The sequence below is a fragment of the Camellia sinensis genome, chromosome 11, assembly GCF_055761805.1.
Source record: "Camellia sinensis isolate YWXY chromosome 11, ASM5576180v1, whole genome shotgun sequence".
Classification (NCBI taxonomy): Eukaryota; Viridiplantae; Streptophyta; class Magnoliopsida; order Ericales; family Theaceae; genus Camellia; species Camellia sinensis.
This window is the reverse complement of record NC_138971.1, coordinates 166,897,810-166,920,010: the sequence shown is the minus strand read 5'-3', so window position 1 is coordinate 166,920,010 and position 22,201 is coordinate 166,897,810. Positions and strand designations below refer to the sequence as shown.

The 22,201-nt window shown below is 37.1% G+C and overlaps 1 long non-coding RNA gene across 2 annotated transcripts; it reads right to left on the bottom strand.

Moving 5' to 3' along the window:
• Window positions 1–556: 556 nt before the first annotated feature.
• Window positions 557–2,670, bottom strand: LOC145803338 (uncharacterized). 2 transcript variants are annotated; one of them, XR_014345441.1, is made up of 4 exons: window positions 2,320–2,670; window positions 1,807–1,880; window positions 1,630–1,718; window positions 557–805 (listed from the first exon to the last, which is right to left on the bottom strand). It is a non-coding gene; the product is annotated as an uncharacterized LOC145803338 (long non-coding RNA). The 2 variants fall into 2 exon arrangements; XR_014345442.1 differs by lacking the exon at window positions 1,807–1,880 and having other exon boundaries at window positions 559–805; window positions 2,320–2,665.
• Between the last annotated feature and the right edge of the window lie 19,531 nt (window positions 2,671–22,201).

Here is a 22,201-nt window from a genome sequence, read left to right as displayed (position 1 = left end):
ATACAAAACAGAAACACAGATTCAATCCAATGTCAATCTCTTAACAAGCAGATAATCTTTTCTCAAGAAATATACATAGTATTTTGGAGGGAAAAATAAAATAAAACAGTCAAGAATCAAACCTGTGTGAATGATTAGAAAAAAAAAATAAACAGACAATTTAAGTGCTAACATTGGTTCAGGGATTGTTTTGCATTTTCGCCCAAAAAGCCAAATCACAAGGATGCTGCCTATGACAGCCATACATTGGTTCAGGGATTGTTTTGCATTTTCGCCCCCTGTGACAGCCAAATTTCCTTTTTCTAGAAAAGTAAGAGGGGGCCAGACATAAAAAAGTTAAAAGTGTACAATGTTTGATTGCTACTAAACAAAAGAACAACCAACATGATTATGTCCAAGAAAAAGTTATCTGTTATGACCAACTAGAAATTAACAAACAGTAAACAATAAGCAAACTTCGACCATATGAAAGTTTGCACAAACATTAAATATAAACAATAAAAAATTAAAAAAAATAAACCTATACAAATATACTTGATATATTATTAAAATAAACATTAATTTATATATCTTTGTGTCTACGAAACCATTCAAACCAAGCTCTCTACTCAAACTTGACTCGATTATTAAACAAGCCAAGCATCAAAACAATGCGTAATTTTTGTCTCAATTTTTGGTGAAATTTGAAATTTCAAATCCGATAACTACTCTATTCATTACCTTGCCACCCAAGAGCCTTCTAAGTCATGCCTAGTTGATTTAAGTTCTTCAGACTGATGCAAGTGATTATTTCTGACACTTACAACTTCAATAACAATGAACCAAATCAGCACCCCAAACATGATTTAGCAAATAAAACCAAAAATATTAGTTGAAGTTCCATGCATGACAGATTGTATATATACCAACAGTAATAGCCATTTCATCATAAGCCACAATCAAGATGAGCCAAAAACAAAAATTACATGAAAGATGACAAAAGAAATAGTGTAGAATCAAACCAGGTGTAAAGCATTTTAATTGTCCTTTTTAATTGTCCTAGTGGTTATTGCTCCTACAGTGAGCATTTATTACACAGGCAGGGTTGAGCCACATTAAAACCATAAAAGCATAATTTTTGTGAGGATGAAATGGTCTGAAACCAAAGAGGACCAAAATAAAGTTAAAGCTATCATATTTCTGCCCCAAAAAGCACAACATAAAAGATTAAAATCTATTAAGTCCAGTCCAAGCCCTCCATTCTTGAAGCCTACACTACTGCACTTGAAATTAACTACCACATATGGTTTATTATGCAAGATACTGAAAACAATCTAAATTTTACAACATCCATGAAATAGAAAAAGATGAAACTACAAAATACTCATAGACTACCTAGGCTTACTCAACTAACGTATTTCTAGAAGCAATGCTCACAACACACAGACGCAACATATGCACATTGACAGAACAAATGTGAAAAAGCAAACATTAAAGGTTAAGTTCTATTATTAAAGCCAAAACACTCATTTCCTCAAATCATAATACTACGCTGAAACTAACCATACATAAAATTTACCTAAGATACCAGAAGGTAAGGCATTAAAAAAAAAAAACAAAAGACTATCAAAGTATCCAAAGATTACTGACCGGTGCATAAAGGACTTTTGTGCCTCGCTTTCCATATTGGCTATTTTATCCAACAATGTCTTTGCAGTACCTTGGCCATCACCAGCATCCTTTTCAGGAAAACAATGCCTAATCAATATATCTAAAAAATGTTGTGGGATGACAAATAAGAAAAAGAAACCTATAACTGAAAGCAACCTTTTGCTCCTGCTTGTATCCAGTATCAAATTTAACATAGAAGTCTAAACCATCATTCTTTATCCACTTCCCACCTGACACAAGGACAAATGGCATGCCCACATAACTGCCATCTTCAATTTCTATTTCTAAGGAGTGAACCTAAACATTTAATTGAGGATGAGCTTGTTGCCTATAAATCACATTGTCTATTAATTCACAGGCATATTAAAATCAAATGCATCTTGGCACACCTTGTCAATTAAAACATAGTTAATTTTTTTTTTCAAACAAATTTCACCAAATTAACAACAAAATTCTTTAAACAAATTTTTTTTTTGGATCTGTTTTAAACAGATTCATACAAACTTTTTTTATTTAAAAAAAAAAAACAAATTCACCGAAAACAACAGCATTAATCAATTTCAAAAAAATTATTGGTAATCTCAAACAAATTTTAACAAATCTCAACCAAACAACAACAATCTCAACCAAAGATTCCAAAATCTAAAGTAAATTTTAAACAAGAAATACCTATATTTCAATATGCTTGCGAGTTTGGGCCTGTAATATGTGATCTATGAATAGGGCTTCGATTTGCGATGTGGGTTTGTGATCTTTGATCTTGTCGACTGATGTTCATCGAAGAGGGGTTTGTGATGTTAGATCCTCGTCAACTATTGTTCACCGAAGAGAGATGAAAGAGATAGAGAGAAAGAGGGGGGTAGGATGTCGACTACGAGAGATCGATCGACAACGAGAAGAAAAGGTTCTGGATTGGGAGAAAGACTCTCACAATCGTTGATGAGATAGAGTGAGGGGGTCGGTGATGAGAAGGTTCTGGGTTGGGAGAGCACAAATGAGAGAGAGATGAGAGAATGAAAAGGATGGAAAGAGAGACAGACCAAGTGGTCTGATGAACTCAAAAAAAAATATTTTTTAGAGAATTATTTTTTTCAAACAATAATCTCAAGTAAATTTTATTTTTCAATGGTGGAGTGAATTATATATGTATATATATTTTAAATTTTAAATTTTTGTTTAGTCAGATATAATATATATATTTAATTTTTTAAAATTTTTAAATTTTATTTTTCGAATAAGCAACATCGGCGGCGCTAATGATTGCTCGGAAGAGAACGTGGGTGACGTCGGTGGTGGCACTAAAGGAGAACGAGTGATGTCGGTGGTGACGCTGAAGGAGGAGAAAAAGTTGAAGGAGGAGAAGGGGGGCTGATGGCAAAGACCGTGTGTTTTGCAAGAGAAGAATGAGAGGAAAACTGAAACACCAAAACAAAGGGAGGGGGGGAAATTAGTAGGTTTTTTTTTTTCATTACCGCTAATATCACAAACTTCTTCCTCCAATATTAGTGATAAAATAATTTTCTCCCCAAAAATTTTAAAATGTTAAAATATTGACGACAAAAATATTCATCAAATAGTTTCAAAATATTTAAAATCAAAATTTTCAAAAAAAAATATTTAAAATTATTGGTGGCGAAATTCCTCACTAATAATTTTATTATTGGTGATAAATATTTTTCTCACCAAAAGTCTCAAAATTTTGGCGCCACCCAAAAAAATTAGAAAGAGAACCTTTGGTAACGAAATTTAATTTTTCTTCACCTAAAAAGAAGTATTTATTAACGAAAATAAATTTCGTCACCTATTATTTTCACTTTTTTATTATATGTAGCAAAATTTTATAATTCGTCATGGAATATTTCTATTTAGTGGCGAAATTTATTTTCTTCACTACTTTTCGTCACCATAGGTTACTTAAAGGGCTAATTAACTTGTGTTTTGTTTTGAGAGAGAGAGAGAGAGAGAGAGAGAGAGAGAGAGAGAGAGAAAGAGGGGAGAGGAAAACTGATAAAAAAAAAAAGGAGAGGGGGAAGTTAGTAGTCTATTTTTTTCATTACCGCCCAATATGTCACAATTTTTCCTCCAAAATTAGTGACAAAATAATTTCCTCACTAAAAAGTACCAAAATATTAAAAATTATTAATGACAAAAATATATTTCTCACCAAATGGTCTTAAAATATTTAAAATCAAGTTTCTCATAAAATATATAAAAAAAATTATTGGTGACGAAAATATATTCCTCAATAATAATTTTACAATTGGTGACAAATTTTTTTCTCACCAAAAGTCTCAAAATTTTGGCGTTACCAAAAAAAAATTAGCGGGAAAACATTCGGTGATGAAACTTAATTTTTCCTCACCTAAAAAGAAGTATTTGTTGACGAAAATAAATTTCGTCACCTATTATTTTTATCTTTTTGTTATATGTGACAAAATTTTATAATTCGTCACGAATTATTCTTATTTAGTGACAAAATTTATTTTCTTCACTACTTTTCGTCACCATAGGTTACTTTTGTTGTAGTGTAAATTGCCAACGCCAATTTCTTGTTGCCAAAAGTAAAGCTTTAGCGACAAACAAATCGTCGGCAAATGGCAACATTTACCGACGTAAATATGTCGCCAAAAGTTTACTTTTGCCGACGCATATGTTGTTGGTAAAAGTATATTTTTTGCCCACGCAAATTTGTGTCGCGAAAAGTGCCACACAATCATCATATTTGAATGACTTTTACCAATGCAAGGCAAATTGCCGACGATGGATGGAGACTTTTATCGACGACTATGTTCATCGCTAAAGGCATTACTTTTACCAACACAATGATAATTTCGTTGGCAAAAACTTTTGCCAACTCACTTTTGCCTACGGGTTGCCAACGTAGCTTTGTGTGTTGGCAAAACTCTTTGCCAACGAATTTTCCCTTTTAGCAACATATTTTGTTGCGTTGCGAAAAATGCAATTTCTTGTAGTGTGTATTCACAATATGGAAGGTTATCTTAGTTTTCTCTTGATTTTTCTGCTATTTGGAATATAGGCACATGATTATGCATATGGGTAGATGTTATATAATTCCGAACGCCATGATTAAGTGATCCCATAGTTAAGCCTGAAGTTGCTTTCAAGGTAATTGAAACTCTTGTTGCAAATCACTGATCTGCCATAGAGAGAGGTCACTGGCATAGTTTTATTTTGATTATTTCAAGCTAAACTAACACATTGCAGTGCATTAAATTTTCAAGTCCAGATTGATATATGTTTTTGCAGATTTTTGTTGAGGGAATAGTTGATATGATCGAGCGGTTAATGTTGGGAGCCAAATATTATGTTGCTCTTCTTTTTTTTTTTTTTTTTTTTTGAAGACTTGAATTTTTTAATACAATGTATTTAAGGATGGTTAATGGATATTATAAATTTAATTAATTTGTTAATTTTGTTATTTTCATTTACAAAAAATTGTTTGGTGGTTGTAATTGATTTTTTTGTTGTAGCAAACCCATATATGATTTTTTTTAATAAATAATTATTTGCGACAGTAAAACATTGGTCGCTAAAAGTGCTTTTAATTTTTTAAATTTTTTTGTGACGGAAAAATGGCTGTCGCAAAAAGTAGTTTAGGCGGTCGCAAATTATTTGCGATCGTTGTTTTGTCGTCGCAAAGAGTATTTGCCACCCCCACATTTACATCCCCCATGTGCGGTTGCATAGGCTGTCGCAAAAAGTTTTTTGCGACTATATTTTTATTATTTGCGACAGCATGTGGCGGTCGCAAAAAGTGTTTTTTTTGGTAGTGTTGGTTGGTTTCTCACCAACTTCTAATGGTGTGTTTGCAAGGGATCGGGCGGTCATATTACTGCCAACCTAATTTGGATTGATATATCTCGTGTTACTCTTTGCACCCACCTTCTTTCCTTTCTTGATGTTATGAGCTCCTCCTTCATCAAAAAAGATTTTTTTTGGCTAATAAAAAAAATATATAGATAAAATCAATTACTGTACTGGATTGAATACTTCAATAATACAAATCTTCTTCAATCCTCTTTAAGATTTATGGGTAATTATTCAGTATTTCTGGAGAATGAACACGTGATATTTCATAAGGTTTCATTGATGGAGAGGGGCAGGGGCCCATGATTTATGTTGAGAATGAGGAACATGGGGTTAGGTAATTGATGATTGACTTGGAGTACGGCCACATGATATTCCGAAATTATTTAATAATTTCCCAAGATCACTATCTGTACATACATGTACTATATCTTATTATAGTATATTTTTCTTAATAAAAAGCACACAGTGATAGGATTATTAGTGTGTTGATGTTAGATTAGAGATTTAGGATAAAAACATATTTGTTTGTACACTACTGGATTAATAATATTATAGATAGTATTTTTTTTAATATTATAATTTTTTTTTTTTTGTTCTAAAAAATATATTTTTTTGCTTAATGATACTCTAATTCCCTCACTCAATTTCTAATCACAACCTTCTCATAGTTTTATTAGTCCTACCACATAGGGGGATTACTAGTCTAAGTGAATAGTTAATCTCTTTACTCATGTCCCTAACCAAACACTTTTTGAGTGGGTCACACGAACTATTAATCTAATTCACTTTTCTAAAAAGCCAAACAAACATGGCCTAAATGTTTTATTAACGACAAATTACAAATACATATCATGAGGTTTGCTTAAAGTACAGATTGCCTCTTGTGGTTTGAAAAATTACAAATACCTCATTGTTAGTATTTTTTATTTAATAGAATTAATTAAAAAAATGAAATTCATAATTGCTCTCCTATATAATAATAAAATTATCTAAATTATTAATTGAAACATGTTTCTAATATCATTAAAAATTATTAATTAACTTGATGATTTATTAATAAAAAAAGGCGATTTGTTATGAAATTAGAAATCTCAGAGGGGTAGAATGTAATTTCCGAAATTATAAGAAATAATTTATATTTTAATCAAACCTCAGGCAGTGTATTTATAATTTATCTTTTTATTAAAAAATTTATCAAATATTTACATAAGTGTGAGTGAGATCCATACTACTATAAGTGTTTGATAGATTTTTTAGTTTATATATATATATATATATATATAATTTATATGCATAGGCATTGCTCTAATAAAGGTACACCATGCAACGAATAAAACTCAAATGACGAGAAAATATTTTAGTATTTTTTGAGCAAGTTCATAATATTTCAAATTAATTAAGATATTGATTCTAGTACTACTTTTGTATTAAATTTTTTAAAAACAATTAAAAAAAATATATGTCAATTACTAAGTGCAATGAAGCATTGCTTTATAACACCTAATAATTTTTCAAAACGAAACCCAAGAATTATTTCATAGAAATAATTATTTCATAGAAAAAATAATATTTAAGTAGGACAATTTCAAAATAATTTTATTATGGGTAAAAAAAAAATAATATAGAAGTGATACATTAAAAAAAACACTTACACCAAATAATAATGAATAAATAAATAAGTCGCCATTGTTTTGAACATTAACTATTTTAGTTAATTTTTTAAATTTTTATAAAAAAAATAAAGAGAATGATTTACTAATTTATAATAATTTTTTTGACTATTTAACTAAAATAACTTATTAAGCGCATTTTCAACTGTGTATCTTTTTTTTTTCACTAAATTTGAGTAAAAACTCGATTTGATTTCAAGTGCTCCAATGGAGGTTCTTAAAACTTTATCAGAATATTGGTTGATCGGGTGGATGTCCGACTGGTCGACCAACCAGTGTAATTTTTTCACAAATTTTTGCCTTAAGATGATCATCCGGGGATATCCGGTGATAAAAATCTAACGACTATGAATAGTAATTTGGTGAAATGCACATTCATTCTCAATTTGATAAAAAAATTAAAAAATCCTAGATTTGATGAAAAAATTGATACTAATTTAAATCAACAAAAAATAAATTTTTCTATCAAATTTAAATTTAATAAAATAATTAATGAACCATTGAAAATAATCTAATTTCAAACTTATCCAAACACTTGATAAAAATAAATTTATATTTTAATTTCTCTTATTTTGTAATGATGCCATTGCATTGAGAATGACAAAACAAAAGCATCAACAAAAATGTGTGTACGCCTCTAACGCGTTGGGTTGGTCCACATTGAGCTATTTTTTTTAGATAGTGCACTATTTTTATTTGTACCCCAATAACATTGCAAGAGTAGCCAAATCAAATCCCAATGTTGAATTTTCAATTCAATTTTAGTGAGAAACATTGTCAGCACCTGATTTTTATTTATACTCCACTTTGAATAAACTTTATAGCGAGAAAGACGTTTTTATGTTTCAACTTTTGCTATGATATCATTGTCGGCCAAATGCGAGTCCAGAATTTTGTTACTAAAAGTTAAAAGACCATACATGTCCATCATTTAGGTCACATAATTTGACTAAGGTAATTTAAATTTGTCAAATTAAAAATAATTTTAAAAATTGGACAAACTTCACTTTATTCCTATGGTTTAGGTCATGTACGGTTTAACCCCTTAACGTTTGAAAATAACCACATAATTCCTTTATAATTTGTGGACTCACTGTTGGAAAACAAACTTTTAGTGGCGTTTTAAAAACGCCGCTATAAGTTCCAAAAACGCCGCAAATTCCTTTTGCGATGCTTAGCACCAAACGTCGAGGACGTGGCCGTCGCTATAGCTTTGTGGCGTTTTAAAAACGTCGTGATATTAGTATAGGCGTCGTTTTTAAAAACGCCGCTAAATGTCCTAAATCACAATACCATGACGTCACTGTGATATTTAGCGACGTTTTTAAAACGCCATCATATCTTTTTAAAAACATATGACCGTTAGATTTAGGGTTTACTAGCGTTTTGAAAAATGTCGTGATATCCTTTTTCATTTTTTTTTTTTTTTTGAAATTGTGCTAATTTTAAACCTATCAAGAAGTGTTCAGAGATTCTGACACAGTTTTCAAACTGCTCTGCAAAAGAAAAACATTATTATAAATGCTTATAGTATGGTAATTTTAAAGAACCCAGTTGAACAGAAGCTAGTGTAAAAAGAAATTGGTGGAGTTCCTACTAATACATCCAAATGCACAATTCATGTAGTCAAGTAGTCTAAGAGAATACAGCAACGAAAGCTTTCCATAAAAACCAATCTGCCTTCTGAAGAGATGCTCATCACGTGCAACAATTCCACGCATGCCAACCTGAATAGAAACAGCTGAAGAGCACAATTCTTTATAAGCTTTCCTAGCAAGATGCATACGAAAATCTCTCTGAATTCTCAGACAAGAAGCTTCTCTCCTAATATTCTTGTAAACTTCCCGAGCAAGTTGTCCTATAATTAGCACAAGGAAAAAATCATTGAGTTATTGTTGGCTACATATTTTGTGCAAGCCAGTTACAATTCAACGTGTGGCAAAGTAAGGGTAATATGGGGAGACCATTCAAGTCTTCGATCCTGATCGTACACGTGGCAGTTAATATTGATTGTTATAAGATCTGAGTAGCAGCGGATCAACAAAGAGATGCAAGGTGACGTTGCTTCAACAGCTACTCACATTCAAATTCAAATATATGAAGGAAACCTAACTGCAAGTGATGGCATAGTGGAACTACTCATAAGGCAGCATGATCAACGACCACGGAGGAGCAGTTCAACGGTTTGAAGTGCAATTCGATGGTCATCTTTAAGGAGTATAAATAGCAGGGAAGACCCCAGAAAAAGGCCCCAGACTCAGATCCAAAAAAACCAGTCTTACTTTACATATTTTGTTCCATTTTTTATATTTCCTGTTCTTTACATTCCTGTACTTTAAATTCCTGCACTGCACTTCATTCATAGGAGTAATTTCAAGTAGATTGTCGCTGTAAACCTCTACGAGGCTGAGTTTAGATCATTGCAAGTTTTTCATACTAATGAAATGCTTCAATTGCTCTTTATTCAACTATTCTTGTGCTTAAATTCTCCTAAATCAAGCCACCAGTAAAAGTCCTCTTCATTGAGGCTGAAAGAACTACAACACAATCGTCTGATAATTGGTTGGCAATAAAATTCTGTAAGGACTAATTGATCCTTGCTGGCACGCTCATAATTACAAAAATAACCTTCGAAAGCCAAAAAGCCAACATATATTTTTGGCACGCCAAGTGGGACGCATTTAAAATGGCTAGACGTAGGAGACAAGGAGAAAATGAACGCTTGGAAGAAGGCATGGAAGGAGAGGTAGAGATACCTAATCCAGAGGATAATGTGATAATACATCCTGTGGAGACTCCTATTTCATCAGAACCTATGGTCGAACAGACCAGTACTTCAGAGCAAATACCATTTGTTCGTAATATTGGACGAGACCAAGGAATTGGACCATCCACTGTCCCATCTACTGAGCCAGTGAATCCATGGGGTGGCCTAGTGGATGCCATGGGACAGTAATTAATAAACACAATGGAAATGTGGGTAACATCCTTTTTGGATCGAATGAATAACCACCAACCAACAAATGCAAGACACATGGAGGAAGTAAATGTCCCTCAGCAAAGATTGGCTAGAGATAAACAGCCTATGCAAGTTAATAGACATTCTAATGGTCAAACTAGTAATCAGAGTCATGAAAGACGTACGAACCCATTTCGAGGCCTATAGCAGGCCAAAATGCCTCAATGTTCAACAGTGAAGCCATGTAAGTTGGTGGATCTGGCCCAGTACAAGAAAACGGCATAAGAATGGTTCCAAATCCCACGTTCGAAGCCATACCTGGCACTAGGGGGTACAATAATCCCTTATTCGAATTTATACCCGGGGGGTTGGAAGGTTTTCCCATAAATGGAAGGGATGCAACACCTGTTCCAGCACCTTTCGTAGGTCCCTTCGTAGGACAGGCTCAAAGAGGTTACCCACACCCCCAACAGCAACCTGTACCACAGGGACAGCCAATCCCAAATTTACCACCCTATGGACCAAGAGGACCACAAGTACAAGTTTGTCCACCAAATCCTGTGTTTGTTCCCCCAGTAGTGGTTCAGCAGGCACAAAATATGACCAAATTGCTGATATAGTTAGGGAAATGTGTGGACCAATGGCTCGGGGGGTCCAAACTCCTGTGTACAGAAAACCATACCCAGAATGGGTCGATAGGGTACATGAGTACCCAAGGGGTTTCAGGATACCAAATTTTGTCCTTTTTTATGGGAACGGAAACCAATCAACAGTAGAGCATATTGCTAGGTTTGCTGCACAATGTGGTGAGTTTACCAATCATGACTATATGAAGTTGAGACTATTCCCAAACTCTCTAACTGGAGGAGCATTTGTATGGTACATTAACCTTCCACCTGGCTCTATCCAGACTTGGCAACAAATGGAAGAGGCATTTCATGCCCAATTCTTCCAATCAGAGCCAGAAGTTTCCATGGCAGACTTGGCAAGATTGAGTCAAAGGCCTGAAGAGAAGGCTACTCAGTTTATTGCCAGATTTAAAAGGGCTTGAAATAAATGTAGAATAATCTTGCTAGAGCCAGAATTCGTAAGATTGGCCCAAAATGGCTTAGAGTTCAGGCTTCGAAAGAAGTTTGACTCAACAGAGTTCAGGGACTTGGTGGAACTGACTTACAAAGTATCTAGATATGAAGCATTACTAAAAGAGGAGCAAGATCGAAATAATGCATCATATAAGACATACTACAAAGATCCTAACTATGAGATTGATGCAGTAGAGATTGTGGGGAAAGAACCTATGATCAGTGAAGCATTAATTCATAAGGATACGACAATTGACCAGCAGTTTAAAAAGAAAGATCTCCACAGGAAGTATTCTTTTGATTTAACTAAGGTAGATGACATTTTTGATCATTTGCTTGCGGCCAACTTCCTTAAGTTACCAAAAGGGGTTAAAATTCCATCTCTTGATGAACTTAAAGGAAAAGTATATTGTAAATGGCATAATTCTTGGTCTCACTCGACTAAAAACTGTGTTGTTTTTCGAGATAGGATCCAAGAACAAATTCGGAAAGGAAGTTTGAAATTCTCAGCCAAAGCTGAAAAGGCCATGGGGATCGACAGTAATCCATTTTCAGAAATTGAAGAGGTGGCAGCCAATGTCATTATGCCAGATTTTCAGAACCTGTCTTTGAAAGAATTGGAAGAAGTCAATGTACAGATGCATGTGGCCAACCAGACAGCAATCAAGAAAGACACTAGAAATTTACCAGCTATTGGACAAGATTTCTCACACCAGAGGGAAGACTCTGATGAAGAAGCACTGGATGATGACTCCCTAGAGGCAGCCGTAATGCCGAGGATGTGTCCCAGGTGCAGACTGAGTTATAACTGGTTAAAAGGCCTTCCAGTCGATGGGAAGCAATATTACAGGGATGTGCAGAGGCGTCCCAAACCAACCAATGCTTATAATAAAAGGCCGTATCCGGCTAAGGTTAGGCAGCAGCCGTTAGTGGTTGAGCCTGTAGTTGATAGAATACATGCTAAAGGCAAGAGGCCCTTATACGAGTCTAGGACACCTAACTATTACAAAATGGAGAGTAGTTATTCTGAAAGAAGACTGGAGAAGAGTTCAGGTTTTAGGATCAAAGCCAGAGATTGGCCCCCTAGACCAGCCTCACGGAGGATAGAAAATGATCACCTTCATCGAAGGCCTGAATCAGGCTCAAAGCTTGGGGTCAGGGCCAAGCAATTGATTTCACAGCCAGCTTCGAAGGTGGCCTCGAAGGAAGAAAAGGGCAGCGCAATATCTGAGTCAGTAAGTTCGTGGGTACCTGGAGTTCCAGATTGGCTTGTGAAGTGCCTACCCAAAGGAATGTTGGAAATCAAGGTAGGATGGTTAAGCCTCCTTTAGTGGCCCCCAACAATTGGGTATTGCTGAAACACCCAAGAACAAAGGAACCAGATATGGTCCCCGTAATTTCCAGATCACAAAGGAGGAAAATTCAGCGTAGGTACACCCAGTACCAGCAAGACCTGAAAGAAAATGGAGAGAGTTCTTCATTGATCCAGACCGAAGGAAAGAAGAATCCAAAGTCAGACCATACTCCAAAGCCAACTCTACAAACCAAGGTGGGCTGCAGTAGAGAACAGTTGGCTAAGGTTCATTCTGAACTAAGAGTCAGAGAGAAGGCTAGCTTAGCAGGATTGGAGAAAGCTCTGATGGAGAGTGGTAGTGAGACAGAAGAAGAAATTGGCATGAGCCAAAAGAAAGAAATGGTAGAAGAAGAAATGTTCGAAGCATTCATGGCCGAGCAAACATTTTTGGTTGAAAAACCAGTCAAGGAAAACCATTCGAAGGAACTTGTTAGCAATGAAGTGCCAGCATGCAGCATGCAGGATGCTTCTGAGGTAACTGAACAAGGTAGCCAAGAAGGGAAACGGGTACAGCCAGTCATCCAGTTTGGCTCGTTTCCTCCAGTATCAGTAAACATGGTACACATACTACCGCATGAATTCCAAGCTGGAGATGAGAATTAAGAGGGGTAAGAAATTGACCCAATTCCAATCTCTAATGAAGACTCACAAGCGAGTATGGTACAAGATAATTTCGGAATGGTTACCCCAATGGAAACTGAGTATGAGAGTGAAGAAGTGGTAAGTATTAACCTCTCGTATCCTTTTGAATATCCCTCGAATTCTATGACACAACATGTTAAGCCTTTGTATATTAAGGCTTTGTTCGATGTGATACAATTAAATCGAGTCTTAGTGGATAATGGGGCAGCAGTGAACTTACTACCGAAATCTTCCTTGAAGAAATTAGGGAAAAAGAATCCCAGGTTGATCCCAACCAGTACAACCATTGCTGGTTTTGCTGGGGACAAACAGATAGCCCAGGGAATTCTACCCATCAACCTGAGTGTGGGAACCAGGGACTGCATGACGGTGTTTTTCGTCATCGACAGCAATGCGAAGTACAATGCTTTACTTGGTAAAGATTGGATCCACACTAACAAATGTGTGCCTTCCTCTTTACATCAAAAAATGATAATGGCTTTAGGTAATGGGGAGACGGAGGAAATTGATGTAGATCCTCAACCTTTCATAGCCTGCGCAGACTTCGCAGAAGCCAAACTGTATATTCAGGGAGTGACACCGCTCAGTATACTGATGAAATCCGATGGCTCAGCCGAAATAACGGCTGATGAGGAAGTGACACACCTGAAGCACATAGTCCAGGAGAGTGCTGATGAAGGGTTGGTCGTTAAAGATGACGATGATGCCTGGTTATAGGCAGCAAGAGGAAACACCAGAAGCCAGGTCTTTGGCTTTAATTAAGTTTTCAATATTGGATGTAAAGTCAATAGTCCAAAAAGTGCGGGAGCAAGAGAAAGAAGTCATGATAATTGGCTATAAGCAGGAGCAGCAACAAGCCAAAGTTTTGACCCTTGATAAATACTGCGCATTGGACATAGAAACAAAAATTCAAGAAATACAGGAAGAAGAAGCCTTGTGGACAAACTTTGTCTATGAGGAGGAGGGTAAAGAGGTTGAATCAAAGAACCTGGGAATAGAACGCAGCAAGAAGATTGCTTCGAAGCCAGAGGTAATCAAAGAAGGAGTTCCAGTAAGTACTCAAATACAAGACCCCTTGGAAGAAATAAATTTAGGGGAAGGTTCTGTACAACAACCCATTTATATAAGTGCTTGGTTGAGTACTCTTGACAGGAACCAGTTGTTGGTTATTCTGAGGAGATATAAAGATTGTTTCGCATGGTCTTATAATGAACTACCAGGTTTGGATAGGTCATTAGTGGAACATAGTCTTCCTATGAAGCCTAACTTCAAGCCATACAAACAAAGACCAAGAAGAATGGGTTCAGAAGTGATCCAGAAAGTTAAGGAAGAAATTCTTAGACTACTCAAGGCAAGCTCTATCAGGACAGCCAGGTATGTTGAATGGCTATCTAATATTGTGCCTGTAGTTAAGAAGAATGGCAAAATAAGAGTATGCATCGATTTTAGAAACCTAAATCTAGCGACTCCAAAAGATGAATATCCCATGCCTATAGTAGATTTGCTGGTGGACAGTTCAACAGGGCATCAAATTTTATCAATGATGGATGGGCACTCTGGTTACAACCAAACCTGCATTGCGGAGGAAGATGTTCACAAGACAGCATTCAGATGTCCTGGGAATATTGGAACCTTCGAATGGGTTAAAATGCCATTTGGCCTAAAAAATGTTGGGGTTACATATCAGAGGGCTATGAACACTATCTTTCATGACCTTATTGGAGGGTATTTAGAGTGTTATATTGATGACATTGTAGTTAAATCCCAATCCATGGAGGAGCATCTGTTTCACCTAGAAGCAGCCTTCGAAAGAATGAGAAAGTTCAAATTGAAGCTTAATTCTCTTAAGTGTGTTTTTGGCATATTATCTGAAAACTTCTTGGGCTACGTAGTACACAAGAAAGGAATACAGATTGACCAAAATAAAGCCAAAGCCATCATTGAAGCCAGACCTCCATCAAGTAAGAAAGAATTACAAAAGTTCCTTGGACAGGTTAATTTTCTTCGAAGATTCATTTCTAACACTGCAGGGAAAACTAAAGTATTTTCTTCCTTATTAAGGCTGAAATATGAAGAGGGATTTGTGTGGACAGCGGAGCATCAAATTGCTTTCGAAGGTATCAAAGCCTACTTGGCCAATCCTTCAGTGCTGATACCACCAAAGGGTGATAAGCCCTCGAAGATGTACATAGCTGCAGCAGATGATTCATTGGGAGCCTTTTTGGCGCAAGACAATGAAGAGGGCAAGGAGCAAGCTGTTTATTACCTTAGTAGATTTCTAAATTCTTATGAATGTAAATATTCAGCTGTTGAAAAGCTGTGTCTTGCTTTGTATTTTGCTGTAATGAAATTAAGATATTATCTTTTACCTACAACCGTCTTGGTAATTGCAACCACAGATTTGGTTAAGTACATGTTATCTAGACCCATGTTGAGGGAAAAAATTAGTAAGTGGATCTTAGCCTTATCAGAGTTTCATTTAGAATATGTTCTCCAAAAGGCAGTAAAAGGCCAAGTTTTAGCCAATTTTTTGGCAGACCATCCATCTCAAACAGAAAGCCAAGAGATAATAGAACTTGGAACAGCTAGTGTTGAGCCATGGCAAATGTGGTTCGATGGATCAAAAGCCAATGGTTTAACTAGAATTGGTATTGTGATTAGGTCACCACAAGGGGTAAAGACCACACATGGTTTCAGAGTGGATGAAGCTACCTGTTCCAATAACCAAGCTGAGTATGAAGCCTTAATAGTGGGACTAGAAATTCTTATTGGATTACAAGTTCATGCAATCGACATATTTGGAGACTCTCAATTGGTGGTTAATCAAGTGAAAGGGATTTTCAAGTGTCAAAGCATAAGCATTTTGCCATACTATGTTGTTGCATTACATCTACTTTCTCAATTTCAAATAGCAAATGTAACTCATGTCCTAAGATTCTTGAATAATAGAGCTAATGATGTGGCTCAGAAAGCTTCAAATTTCAAGAGAAGGGATAATGCCCAAAGGGACATAAGCCAAACAACTTACCAGAAGTTAATACCACCTTTGAATAAAAGGAATGTGGTCTTGGAAGTCAATAATAATGACTTACAAGAACAAGATTGGACGTATCCAATAATGCATTACTTGGCTGGTCCATCTTCGAAGTCCAATAGGAAAATTAAATTGCAGTCTATGCAATATAGGATATATGGTAATGCCCTCTACAAGAGAGGGGGAGATGGCTTATTGCTAGAATGTTTAGGCCTAAAAGAAGCATTAACAACTATGGCTGAGGTTCATGAAGGCATCTGTGGTGCACATCAGCCTGGTGTGAAGATGAGATGGCTGCTTTGAAGACATTCCTACTATTGGCCAACTATCCTTAAAGACTGCATAGAATATGCAAAGGGTTGCCAGGCATGTCAAAAGCATGGCACAATAAGGCATGTGCCCATAACTGACCTACATGCAGTAGTAAAGCCTTGGCCATTTAGAGGATAGGCCATGGATATGATGGGGAAAATACACCCACCCTCTTCGAAGCACCATTGTTTCATACTAGTGGCTACTGATTATTTCACTAAGTGGGTCGAAGCTAAGCCATACAAAGCTGTAGACCAGACAGAGGTTATTGGGTTCATTAAAGATTTGATTCATAGATTTGGCATCCAACAAACTATAACGGTTGATAATGGGACTGCTTTTTATGGGAAAATGGTGAAGGCTTTTGTGGCCGAGTTTGGAATTAGCCTTGTTAATTCCACCCCATATTATGCTCAAGCCAATGGACAAGCTGAATCATCCAATAAGTCTTTGAATAAAGGAATACAAAAGGTTGTGGAAGATAATCCTAGGGATTGGCATAACTTATTGTTGGATGTATTGTGGACTTACAGAACTTCCCCAAGGTCAAGCACAGGAGTCACTCCTTATGCCTTAGTTTATGGGCATGATGCAGTATTACCTGTGGAGATCAATGTTAAGTCCCTGAGGGTAAGATGTCAAGACCAATTGGATTCTAAGCAGTACCATCAGAGTATGTGCTTGGAGTTAGAAAGCATAGATGAAGCTAGAATTCCGGCGTTAAATAGCATTCTCTTGCAAAAGAAGAAAGCAGCCAAAAATTATAATAAGAAAGTCAAATACATTGGCTTTGATGAACGTGATTTGGTATGGAAGACAATACTTCCAGTAGGAATTAAAAGCCATAAGTTTGGCAAATGGTCACCTAACTGGGAAGGACCATATCAAATTCATAGAGTTCTGCCTTTTGGAGCATACCATTTGAGAAATTTGAATGGTTATGTGCATCCCAAAAAGATTAATGGCAGGTATTTGAAGCCTTATTTTCCAACTATTTGGGAAACACAAGGAATAAAATAAACACTAAGTACAAGAACACAAGATTACTCAGTTGATAAACAAGAATTTGTTTTTTCATAAAGAGTCAAGTACATCGTGCCACAAATTGGCCCAAAAATCATTACAATGTTTTAATTGTTTTTGTACAACAGATTTCCTATTGGTAAATGATGAAAATAGTTGAATAGCTGCAGCCATGTCTCCCTTTTGATCGGCCAGTCCTTGGTTAGTGATTTGCAGTTTGATGTCAGTTCGGACTAAGGCCTGGTTCACTACAGAAAGCTCCTCTTCGAGTTGAGCTTTCCTCTCTAGTAGCTGAATTCGAAAGTGAGAGGCAGAGGAGTGTTGTTCCCTAAGCTTTGATACTTCAGTATGCACTTGGGAAACAAAACTCTGGTCTCTAACCAATTTCTCATCCGCAGCCTTGGCAGCATGACAAATGCTGATGTAGAAGTCGATAGTACCTACTGCCTGGGATAGGTGACTTAAGACATTCATGCCGGACTGCTCAACAATTTTGCAGCACTGAAGAAACCCATTTCTGATTATAAGCCTTTGTAGAGCCTTGAAGGGAGTCCTTGAAAAGGAATTTAACAGTTCCAGACATGTGTCTAAGTCTATCAAAGGTACAGAAGGCTTGCTGCTGGAGCAAAAGAAGCTCTCAAAGATTTCCAGCAAAGAGTCAGCCAAAACTAATGGCTCAGCTTCCTCATCGAATGCTGGAGAAGTAGAGGGGATGTCGAAGAGACTAGCTAGTTTTGCCTTGAAGACATCAACCTCATCATTAGACATAAGGGGCACATAAAGAGTTGTGGTAGAAGACACAGAAGACTGCATAGGGATAGGAGAAATGGGTGAGGCATCTTTAGCAGTCTCCATGGTCCTAGCCACCAATGAATCAAGTGAAGAGGGGCTGGAGCTAGGTAAAGGTGATAAATCACGGGTTGGAGAACTGCCAGCACCCTTAATAGGGGAATCAACTGCCATTAGAGATGGGTTAGCAATTGGAATTTCCTTGGAAGGAGGAGGAGGAGCAAGGCTTGATAGAGAAGTACATTGAGGAAAGTCGAGGGTCAAATGGGAAAGATGTGGAGTCAAACCAAGAGAAAGAAGTGCAGGAATGCTTGGCCTCAGGGAAAGTGCAGGAAGTGTAGACCTTGGAAGTGGAAGGATGATCTGAATAGCCCTTACATCCTGCATCTGATCAACCTCAAGTGAAACAGAGGGAGGCCTCATTGGAAAGATGAACTCAGTAGTTGCTGCTGCAAGAGGAAGAAATGTAAAGCAGTGTTAAACTCCAATACCAAAGGCTGACAAGGGAAAAATAGCAGAAGCATAAAAGAAATTACCCGCTCCAAAAGTGTCGGCAATGATGGGAGAACTATGAAGGGAGTAATGTCTGGCAGTTTGTTGCCTTCTTGCAATTTCCCTTTGTAATGCATCAGCAGCAGCAGCTTCATCTCTCAGAAATTGTTGCTGCCGTCTCTTCTCAGCTCTCTCAAAGACAATTATGGCCTTGGAATGCTCTTGTTCCACTGCCTTAGTAGTTGCCTTATGTATAGGGTCTCCAATAAAATCAGAAGAAAAGACAGTCATCTTTCTTCTCCTTTTTCTTTGTGCAGGCATTAAATGTTCTTCCTCAACTCCTTTTTCTCCAGTTTGGGATTCAAATTCTTCAAAAGTAAGTTCCTCCACTCTGACCATTGTCTCATGCATGGGATCCTGAACCAAACCAAAAGAAGGGACGGCCACTCTTTTCCTTCTTTTCAGGGGAGACTCTTGCTCTTGAGTTAACTCTTCTTCTGCTTGCACCTCAAAAACTTCCTTATCAGGCTCAAGTAAAAGTCTCCTTTTCTTTTGTTGCTGTTTGCTTTTGAGGAGATTTAGAGCTTGAATCTTCTGAGGAGAATCTCCCTGTGAGGTACCTACACCACCTTCACAAAAGGAAGAACTAAAGATAAGATTGAAAGCCTTATAAAGAAGGTAAAAGAGAAGAGATGAGAGTATATACCTTTCTTCGAGGTGGCCCGAGTAACTCTAGGAATAGAGGCAGACACAGGAACTGGAGTGGTCAGAACAGTGGAAGAAGTAGCAGCTCCAGCTCCTTTGGGCTTGGGTACGTCTAACACCGTCAGCAGGTCTTGAGGGGGAATGGCCAGATGCACTTCCATATTGGTCACCCACCAATTTTGGTATCTCTTCAAAATGTTACCTTGGAGAAGGAAGGGGATATACTCAAAATCGATGAAGTCCTGCATAAATTTGGAAGTTGCCTCTTCCAGCCTAGACCTTCGAACATTCACATACCTTGTGGTAAGACTTAGATTGGTGTTACTATAGAGAGGTATTGGGACCCCCTAAGTGAAACCAAATTGTCTAGCAAATTGTGCAGGGCAATAGGGCTCAGTAATGCATTTGTAAGCTCTGGGGTTCATTGTCCCGATGAATAATTCTCTGGGAATTAAAATGGAGGCCCATATATCCTTGTGAACAGGTGAAGCAAAGAGCCTATCACCTAGGAAATTCTTCAACCAAAGTAGGCCGATAGTAGTGGGTTCGAAGGGACGAAAGCAACAGGAAAGAGGAGAGGCTAAAAGTTGATGGAAGAAAGAGAAGTAAAAAGCAAAAGTGGAAGGATAAAGAGAAGCACTGGCTAGCCTCATGCCATGAGTAGGAGGGTCTGGTTCAAAAAATTTAAGGCATTTGGATTGTAACTTGGGGAAATAAGCAAAAAGCCAAAGCTGAAGAATCCAAATCGGTCCCCCTCGATTAACATCCAACGGTTTCTCACAAAAAAGAGAGCAGACTCTGTATACGTGACCTAGAACGTATGGGGCTAAAGCCACCCTCTTCTGTAAAACAAGGGCTTTGGCAAGAGGGGCAAATTCAGGCATAATTCTTTGAGAAGAGGTGCATAAAAGGAACTTGCAAAGCCAATATAGTAAAAAAGAAAAGAATTCCCTATCAGCCACAAGACCCTCCCTTCTATTCTCAGCCTTGACAAAGTCACTATAGGATGAGTTAAGAGAGGGGAAGGAAAAATGGACTGCTAGGTCAGGATAATCTGGTCCAATGGGGGTTCCAATGGGAGACAATCCTAAAAGATGGCAAATGTCAAGCACAGTAGGGGCCATCATCCCACATCTGAATTGGAAGAAATTAAAAATAGAATTCCAAAAGCACAGAGCAGCCGGAACTAAAAAAGGGTCCTCTGAAATGGTTAACCTGGATAGCCGAAGGGCGTCGAGGAGGCAGAGTTCTTGAAGGTCTAGGGTCCTACTAGGGACAACTCGATCATACCATTCTTGCCACTCCGGTCTCACCGTGGGCCAGCATTGGTGGGGGCAATTCGTCTTCCAGTTACTCCAGTCGAGGCCACCTTCGTAAAGGAGACAATGGTCTTCCAGACAAGGGTATAGAGCTGGGAGCTCAATAAGAATCTCCTTGAATATGGGACCAAGCACATAGTCTTGTTGCACATGACGACGAGGAATGAAGATGCGTCCGTCAATGGCACTTTTCTCCCCAGGTTTGTACTTTTCACATTCTGCATCAATGAGCCTTTTTAGGGCTACAGATAGGCTCGCACGCTCTACAGCTGGCACTTTCAATGAAGAGGAAGCCATTGATAAAATGCTTTCTCAAAGGACAGAGCTGGAAAAGGAAGTAGAAAGAAGTGGAAGACGAATAGAGGTGAAAGGTTTTGTATGTTGAGTAAGCAAGTGATTTCAGAATGTGGAATAAAAGGATTTCAAAAGCCTTTATATCTGAAAGATACATCGCGTAAATTCGTTAAGTGCTAAAAGTACGAATACGAATAATTTCTTTCAATATTGATACTCTTGGAGGGAAAAACATATCCCAGATATTGATACCAGCTTCGAAGTAGAATGTTTGGTTTCGAAGCCAGATTTTGCGCCAAAAGTCAAATAACAACGGCTTTGAAACTAAGAAGCCTGCTTCGAAGCGCATTTCATGCTTAAGAATGTAAGAATACTTAAGTATTCATTCACTTAGAAGGTGATTAAAGACCTGTTTTGGGCTTCTTAATGAAAACAATGACCTTCGAAGTGAAACTTGTGACCCCGCGAGGATGGAAATTGGTGTTCAAAACATAACACACTAGATTTCGGCACCAAAAGACCAATAACAACGGCTTCGAAACTAAGAAGCCGGCTTCGAAGCGCATTCCATACTCAATGGATACAAGAATGCTCAAGTATTCGTTTACTTCAAAAGGACTAAAGACCTGTTTTAGGTTTCTCAATAACAGTGATGTTCTTTGAAGTAAAGTTAGAAATTCCTTGGGAAGGGAAATTGGCATTCGAAACATCGAAACTCATAGTTGGTTTTATATATATTCAGGAAAGTTGACATTTTGAACTAAAATAGTGCAGCCCTCAAAAGGAGCTTCCATATTTTTGAAAATATGGATTGTTGTTCAAGACGAAAAGATCAATTTAGAACTGATTAATCTGCATTCCCTAAATTGGAAAAGTTCATGGTCGTGTTGTTAGTATTCATTTTAAACGATCGAATCCAGGTTCGAAGGAAAAGATTGTTCAGTTCGAAGCTCTGTAATTGCTTTTAAAGACAAAATAGAGACAAGATCAAACCATATCAAACAAAGAGAAGTCTTGTATTAAAGCAAAATCAGTTACATCGAAT